Below are 8,467 nucleotides of genomic sequence, written 5' to 3' on the forward strand. Positions count from 1 at the left end.
AAAATAAAAATCGAACTGATGCAATGGCGCTAGCAAGTGTTTTCATCGAAGCTTCCTTTTTAAAAGCGGTACCTTCATTTGTCTAAATAGTGGCTTCTTCTGAACAATTTCTTATTATTATGAATTCTAATGAGTGACTATTAAAGGGGAACCAAGGACAATCCTTGAGTGAAGGGATAGCCCAAGAAAGAAAAGGACTGCAGCCGCAGTGGAGAAAGGATTGTGGAAACTTGCTTCCTGATGCCCACGAAGTAAATCCGAACACGTTTGCTACCCGCATTGCTGTCTAAAGCATTGAACTGTCTCAACATTACTGCAAATGACTTGGTCCCGATCCTAAGCACACCTGCTCGCCACTGAAGTCCCCCTTGGTTTCAACGGACCCGACTTCCAAAGCAAAGAACTTCAGCCTATGAAATATGCGCATAGGAGGAATCCCTTTTTCTCTGAGGAGACCCGGCCTGCTCCGAATTGCTCTGGGCTTCGCTCTGCTCAGTCGTCCTCCAGACTAGAACGTTCACGTGCATTTGTGCGCTTATGATTTTTTCCTGCAAGGAGAACAGCAAATCTTAACACGTGTCTTAACCAGGCTTTTGCCCCGCAATCTTGCTGACTCTAGTGGATATTAACTTCCACCGTTTAACATATCGAGGATTGGGGTTTATTCTACCCTATAATTCTCCTAATCACATTTTACTTGGGCTCACACACACACACACACACACACACACCTCGTTTATTTCAGTGCCACTTCACCCGCGTTCTTGCAACTGCAGCTCCTGAAACCTTATCTGAAAAATACTTTTTGTCACTCCAAAAAATGGTCAGTTTGCTCACTTCCAGGAGGCCACCTGCGTGTACCCCTTGGGAGTTCCAGCAGGCCTCGTATAAATTAGGTTACGAATTCATTTGAAGGCGTTCAACCTGGAAACAACCATTTTGGATCTGCTACAGATGGCAGCTCCTCTGGAGACGGCCCGGCTGCCTGTCTGGATTTACGGTCAACGAATCCACGGTTAAGGCTGCCATCCTACACCCGCTTACCTCGGGGGTAAACCCCATCAAACAAACCGGGGCTGACTTCCCAGTGAACTCGCACAGGATTGGCCTGCAAGTTAATAATAATGGCAAGGAGCTGTCTCAGCCCTTCCCCGAACCCTGCTTTGCGGACGCGACCAAATCCGAACCCCATTCAGTCGTAGGGCTGCGATTTCACGGAGATTTGCCGCTTTCATCCCGGCTAGGGTTGGAGGTTGGGGAGGATCCAGTCGATCTGAACGGAAGTTCCGTGGAAATCGATCGATTCCGATGTAACTCTGATCGAATCGAAGAGGAGTGTGAACTGGATGGGAACCGTGGGTTGATGATTAAATCCCAGTTCTGAACTCCCTTTGCTGGGATTTGCTTTCGGATCGTGGCTTAGACATTTCAGGTCGACCTTTAGCCATCCATAAGGATAAGCAAGTAAATATCTTAATATTTGGAAATAAGCCCAGTCCGTCGCGTCCCGTCCCCCACCATCACACCCCCATTGGGACGTCTAGGTAAAAGGATTTGCAGCCCAAACGTGTCCTGTTTCTCCTTCTTTCCGATCCTAAATCTACCTTGCTTCTCCAGTTTTGTTTTGCGCAACGCTTAGATTCTTAGGCAAACAGTAACCGTAGTAATCATCGTAATGTTGCACCTACCAACAATATACATCAAGCTATTGAGGACTTAAGAGAAATTTCTGAATGCATCTCCAAATGTTGAATTTATTGAAAGGCGAGTTTCTAGGCAAGGGGCTTCAAGCGTCCTAATGCAGAGCTTTGGCGGACTCTCGTGCATCCTTGGGTGTGTGTGTGTGTCTCTTTTCCCTTAAGGCAACCTCCCCCAGCCTGGTGCCTCCCTTCTGGGAGCTGTAGTCGAACACACCTGGAGGGCACCAGGTTGAGGATGGCCGCTTTAGGGCGTGCCATAGAGAAAGGGCTCCATTCCGTCTTTGGGATCAACTCCCGCGCAGAATTTAGCTGTAGTATTTCGAACTGGAGCTGGTTCCTAGATGGGATTTGGGAGTTTTCTCTCGTCCTGCTATAGTGACTCTGGTTTTGGTCTGCTGTGAATCCATTCTGGGTTTCAGTCCAAACCAACCAGAACTCTAAAGGAGCTGTCCAAGGGGAGGGGGTAGGGTTAAGCACCTTGGATAACTGCTTTAGACTTCTGGCTGGTTCTGACAGAAACCCAGAATGGATTCACTGCCCCAGCAAAATCGGAGCCACCGGCCTCCACTACAGAGAGCGAGAACAATTCCGTGTGCTCATTTTTCGCCTGCTGGCAGCTTGAAGGAGGCCGAGAAAGCTGGGATGGAGAATGGCATTCCCAAAGGAGCGATTGCCAGAAATATTAACGAAAGGGATTCCCCGATATGAGGACAGGGAAACCTGGCAGCAGGTGCTGGTCGAGGGATGGGGGAGGAACCGCCTAAGGAAATGTCCAGATTTCAATCACTGGAATCTAAGAATGGATCGAACTGTTCCAGCTGGGTACATTTTAATCGCTCTAATTAGGCATCTGGAAAAGTGGCCAAAGCATTTTGGATTTTCCAACCCTTTTTCACTGCCCAAGATGAGGGTGGAATGAATCTAAACACCTTTCTCAATCTCCAGACTACAACTTCCACCACCCCATTGGCTGTGCTAGCTGGGGATGATGGGAATGGCACTTTGACTCATGTGGAGGGCACCAAGTTGGAAGAAGGATGCTGAATAGAAACAAGGGGCTTCTGGGAGTTGAAGTCCTAAACAGCTGGAGATCTACCTTCTGCCTACCCTTTGTGACCTTCTGCTCCTTCTCATAGATGACCCTTAGAACAATATATGTGCTAAAGAAGTTAATATAGATTGGTTTGCTGTTTTACCTGCCACATTGTATTGAGAGCCAGGGAAAAGATGGACTTTTCCCATGCTATCAAGGAGCAAAGGATTTATTTCAGTATTCCTCCAACTTGGTATCCTCTAGATGTTTTGGACTTCAACTCCCATCAGCCCCAGCCACCATGACCAATGGTCAGGAACCCCGAGAGTTGTAGTACAAAACATCTGGGGCACACCAGGTTGGAGGAAAATGGTTTCATTGACCTAAGGATTCTCCCAGGCAAATGGAGGGGTCATCCCTGCCTGCTCCTGGGATCCCCTGTGTGTCATTTGGATGCACAGGGATGATCCTGGGATATAGGCCTGGTCTAGCCATGGCCATTGTTCTAGGCAGCAGATTCCTGAGCAGTACTAAGCAATACTAAAACAATAATTAAATCAAAATTAACAATTAAAATCAAATAGCATCATATATCCAACGACAACTAATAAAGTCCCATCTCAATTATAGATCAAAGTAAATAAAGACATATTTAGGGCCAGCTTAAGAACATAAGAAGAGCCATGCTGGATGAGACCAAGGGTCCATCTAGTCCAGACTCTATTCACATAGTGGCCAACCAGCTGCTAACCAGGGATCCACAGGCAGGACATGGTGCAATTGCCCCTTCCCACCCATGTTCCCCAGCAACTGGTGCATACAGGCCTACTGCCTCTGCTACCAGAGGTAGCACATAGCCAGCAGGACCAGTAGCCCTTAATAGCCTTTCTCCTCCAAGTATTTATCCAACCCCTTTTAAAGCCATTCAAATTGGTGGCCATCACTACATCTTGTGGTAGTAAATTCCATAGTTTAAGTATTATTATTATTTATTGTTATTATTTATTATTATTTATTTATTTATATAGCACCATCAATGTACATGGTGCTGTACAGAGTAAAACAGTAAATAGCAAGACCCTGCCGCATAGGCTTACATTCTAATAAAATCATAATAAAACAATAAGGAGGGGAAGAGAATGCAAACAGGCACAGGGTAGGGTAAACAGGCACAGGGTATGGTATACAGGCACAGGGTAGGATAAACAGGCACAGGGTAGGGTAAACAGGCACTGGGTAGGGTAAAACTAACAGTATAAAGTCAGAACAAGTATGTGCTATGTTGAAGGCCTGTAATGATAGGGTCTGGCAGGGATCAATTGGAACAGTTCCACAAGCAGGGGACCACTACCAAGAAGGCCCCAATTTGTTGTATCCACCAGTCTAACTGCAATCTGTGTAAAAGAGAGATGTTAATAGTACAGGGGATCTCCTTCTCCCATATAATCCACCCCGCACACTCAGGTCCTCTGGGAAGAATTTACTCAAGTCAGCTCAAACTAGGCTGACAACTATTAGCCAGAGGACCTTCTTTTCTGCTGCTCCCAGACAGTGGAATGGCCTGCTGGAGGAGATTCACCAACTTAATATTCTCTCTGAGTTTAAGGCGGCTATAAAGATTAGTCTCTTTTGGCTGGCCTACCCAGATGAATTTTAAGATGTCCGATTATTATACTGTATCGGTTTTATATGTTTTTAATCAGTTTTATGCATTTGATTTATATGGTATTTTTGTATTAAATGTTTTTCCCTGCCTCAATCCAGAGGGAGAGGTGGGTAAGATGATGATGATGATGATGATGACGATGATGATGATTTGGATCAGTTGATTTGTAAGTAGGTGAATGGCTTTCTTTGATTGAGAACATACCCTTCTCCTCACCTCAAAGGAATAGGTTTGCAGCTTGGGAGTAGTTCTGGATTTGGTGTCACTGCTTGATACATGGGAGGTAGCCACATCCCAAAGCACCTTCTTGTTGCTACATCAACTGTGTCTTCTCCTGGAAGATAATGACCTTGCCTCCACCACACACACCTTACTAAAGTTTAGATGAGGTTATATGTGCAGAGTTGCCTCTGAAGACTGTTTGGAAACATCAGCTGGCCGAGAATGCAGCAGCTAGGTTGTTAAGAAAAACTGACCAGAGGGACCAATATTGCAAAAGTCCAAAAAGGAGATGTTGAGTTTTGTACAAAATTCAACCTGTTGTTTTGACATTCTTTGAAGTCCTAAATGGGCTGGCCCTGATTATTGGAAAGTGTTTCAACCTCTGGGTTATATAACCACAAGATGAAACTCTATTGTGGCTTCAACCACCATCTGAGATGTAATTGATGGTGACCTGGACAAAGCATTTTTTATGTTGGTTCTGCATCCAAAGCTGACCCAAGAATCAGTGGTCCGGCTTGAAGTGGAGCCAAATTGTGCTCTTGTAGCTAGGACCAAAACTTAAAAAAGACTTGCTTCACAATCCAGATACTAGTTCTTGCCTCCATTTATCCCTTCCTTGTGGTGCCATCTGAAGCATGATGATGATGATGATGATGATAATGATGATGATTTACAGTTCAAATGACATGTCCATAACCATTATGCCACACCAGTTATTTAGATAGGCAATGGGACTGTTCTTTGACAAAGGTATGGCAGATCTCTTGAATGTTTCCAATATGCCTCATCTGGTTTAATCTATGGAATTTATGGTGGATAAAGCATGACGGCTATATATTATCTCTAGTATCGGAGGCAGTATGCTTCTGAATACCAGTTGCTATCAAGAGGATGTTCTTGCACTCATTCTGGTTGTGGGTTTCCCAGAGGCATCTGACTACTCTAGGGAGAGACTGCTGGACAAGATACAGCTTTGGTCAGATCCAGCATGTCTCTTATTATGTTCTTAATCCATCTGCTGTGTATGATTCACCTCCTGGCACGGAGGGCATTTTCAGCTGCTGGCTTTCACAGGATGGTAGTGCTGAATCCAGAAGTAAAACAGGAAGTACGTCATAGAAGAGATGCCTATTATCCCAAGTGCTTCCTGTTACCAGAGAGTCTTCAATTGATCTGAAAGTTGGCATCACTGTGAGCTTTCTCTCTGCAACCTCTCATTATGACCCCAACAGTAAGTTTGTATCAGGATCAATCAACACGGAGAAGAACACAGCCGACACTGAGCTGTAGTTGTGTATTGAGCCAGTGTGCCCTAATGAACCCCAAAGTAATAAAATTATCCAGAAACACCCAAAGAGATTTTACCCTTCTACTGCATTGGGCCAAAGAGCCCCTGTTATTTCTTGGGATGCCAGGCCTCGTCATAGGAATCAGTGTGGCAAACCTTTCCAATAGATTCTTTGCCCAACATGCTCCTGCAACCAGAGTATTTTTAAAATAAATAGATAGATAAATAATAAATAAATAATAACACTTCTATTCCAATTCCCACCCACCCCTTGGGTACATGTGAGTTTCAATGCTACTAATACTTTAAAGAGTCCTATAGAAAATTTATGCCTGTCATCAAGAACTCATTAATGGGCATTTGTCCTGTTTATTGACTTGCTTGCAGTCTAAAATTCCAAAGTATTTTGGGAAGAAATATGTAGCACTTCTCTTTGCAGTTTCCGTGGCCTGATCAAAACAAATTTACATTGTTGCTTGATATGTTCGCCTCTTTCGATAGGTAGAGATTAATGAAAGAAGACCAGCATCATTCCAATATTGGAAGAAAATTTTGAAACCAGAAAACTTTGAAAGAGTTGTCACATTTAAGGATTCTAGCTGAAATGGCTTGTGAATCAGATGGCCAAGGCTGCGATCCTTCGCTGTTCTAAATCAATGGAGCTTATTTTCAAGCAAACATGAATAAGTTCAGGCTGCAAGAATCTAAGGCTGCAGTTCTAAACATGCTTATTAATCATGCTTGCAATCATTAATTTCAATGGGAGTACTCTAAGTATAATAGGATCCAGCCCAAAGTCTGTACAATTTGTACGATCTCATATGCAAAATTGCTTGAAAATATATAAAAATGTGAAAGTTGTAGTGTTACCTTTACAAAAATCTGAATTGTACAGTGTAATCCTATATATGTCTACTCAGAAGTAACTCCAACTGAGTTCAATGAGGCTTACTCTCAAGTAGGTAATGCTGCAGTCCTATTCACTTACCAGATGGGAGCCCCATTTAGTTAGAGTGACCATATGAAAAGGAGGACAAGGATCCTGTATCTTTAACAGTTGTATTGAAAAGGGAATTTCAGTAGGTGTCATTTGTATATATGGGGAATCTGGGGAAATTTCCTCTTCATCACAGCAATTAAAGCTGCAGTTGCCCTGCCCTCTTTTAAATCTGGTCACTCTCAGGGCCGGTGCCAGACTATTTTGCGCCCTAGGCAAAGTGAGCTACTTTCCCTCCCCGCCAAAAAAAATGCCAACTTTGATTTTTAAGAACATATGTTTCCTGGAAAAAATAAGAAGCACAAAACTTGAAACTGCTAAATTTGTTTTAAAGTGCAAGAAATACGTCATGCCAATTATAGCAAACAAATTGGAAAGGAACATCTATGGGTCTAAAATGCATTATTTAATAGGAATATCACCTCCAAATCATCACCCCCCAACTCACACACACACGTGCACACACACTCAGCATTACTCACTCCAAACAAACACACACATTCACTCAAAGACCCCATGCACCCCATTCACCCATACATTCTCTCTCTCTCTCTCTCTCTCTCTCTCTCTCTCTCTCTCTCTCTCTCTCTCTCTCTTCCGGGTGCGTTCCGGAAGTCCGAACGTGGAGCCGCCCTACCCCCACCCCAGCGTCCCTGGCTTTGCTTTGGCTGGGCGGGCGCAGGGCGCCATCTCGCCCGCCCAGGCCCAGCTGAATCCTTGGGCCCAGCTGAATCCACAGCCTGAATCCACTGTGCCCGGCGCCCCTCTTAGCTTGGCGCTCTAGGCAGCCGCCTGAGTGGCCTCTATGGTAGCACCAGCCCTGGTCAGTGTAGTATAGCTCCTGCAGCTTTAACTGTTGTGATAAAGAGGAAATTTCACCAGGTTCTCCATGTATACAAATGACACCTGCTGAAATTCCCCTTTCTATGCAACTGTTAAAGATACAGGAGCTGTGTCCTCCTTTTCATATGGTCACCCTACATTTAGTTAAATTGGATTTATGAGTATACAACTATAGGATTGTGCTGTTAAAAAGTGTACTTCAAGGCTATAAAAAATTCTGATTGATGAAGACTAGCCATTTACAGCTAAAATTGCAAAACTGCAGTAAGGACCGAAGTTTCTCCACCTAAAGAGGAACAGATGATTACATGGTAAGAATTGTATAAAGACACTGTTCTTGTCCGTCATCTGATTATTGGCTCATGGCTATTACATTTAGAAAGGAGCGAAGTGCCTGGCTCTCCATAGACCTACTCAATGTTTTTGAAAGTTTTTTTTCCCACACAGCAATTGTTTGTTTCTGTATCCTGTTCAGCTCTATTATCCAAAAGTCAACAGTTAATGTTTCTGGAAGTTTGTCAATATGAGCTTCTTCTGAGTATATTGGGTCTAGAACTGTAACACTTTCTAGATCCAATTTTGTACAGTGCAGACCTTGATTCCCATTTGTACACTATATTCCTTCAGAGTTAGTCTGACAACTTAGAAAAATTGTTTATGAACTTCTGGAAATAGATCCCCCTTAGTTTGGAGGCTGGAAAAAGCCTTTAAATTT

Source organism: Elgaria multicarinata, chromosome 8, assembly GCF_023053635.1.
Source record: "Elgaria multicarinata webbii isolate HBS135686 ecotype San Diego chromosome 8, rElgMul1.1.pri, whole genome shotgun sequence".
Classification (NCBI taxonomy): domain Eukaryota; kingdom Metazoa; phylum Chordata; class Lepidosauria; order Squamata; family Anguidae; genus Elgaria; species Elgaria multicarinata.